Below are 796 nucleotides of genomic sequence, written 5' to 3' on the forward strand. Positions count from 1 at the left end.
GGATTCGAACTGCAGCGCGCGCACTCCCTTTCAGATCGCTTCTCTCCAAAATGCACCTGGCGGGGGGTCTCATAGTCGGGGGCTCCCCCAGAGGCCACAGGGCACACAGGGACTCACTCCTGCAGGCTGAGGGGCCCGCCCAAGGCGGCTCTCCGGCTGTCCAGCAGAGGATCCCCGCATTTTGCTACCCCCAAGCCCCTGAGGGCTGACCAGGATGCTGGCCTCTCCAGTGGCTGGGCAGCCTCTCATTACGTCCATCAGTGGCCCCTATTAGCCACGACGTATAGAGAGGGGCTCTTTGGCAAGGGATGCCCTGTCTTCTGGGTGCTTGGCGAGGGGGGGGAACAGTGGGAGGGGCTCCTAGTGTCCTCTTGGCCCCACTGCTGGACCTGCTGATGGCACCTGGTATTTTTGGCCACTGTGTGACACAGAGTGTTGGACAGGAGGGGCCATTGGCCTGATCCAACACTGGCTTCTCTTACGTTCTTATGTACTCCAGGGAGGCCGGAGAGCTGGCTGGGGGGGAAGGTAAGATTAAGAATATAAGAGAACATGGTTGCCCCCCCAAGCACCAAGAATACAGAGCATCACTTGCCCCCGACCCAGAGAGTTCCTATCTATACCTTGTGGCTAAAAGCCACAGATGGACCTCTGCTCCATATGCTCATCCAGTTCCCTCTTATAAGAACATAAGAGAAGCCAGTGTTGGATCAGGCCAATGGCCCCTCCAGTACAACACTCTGTGTCACACAGGGGCCAAAAATGCCAGGTGCCATCAGGAGGTCCACCAGTGGGG

Source organism: Gekko japonicus, unplaced genomic scaffold, assembly GCF_001447785.1.
Source record: "Gekko japonicus isolate JY-2015 unplaced genomic scaffold, Gekko_japonicus_V1.1 scaffold3710, whole genome shotgun sequence".
NCBI classification, from domain to species: Eukaryota; Metazoa; Chordata; class Lepidosauria; order Squamata; family Gekkonidae; genus Gekko; species Gekko japonicus.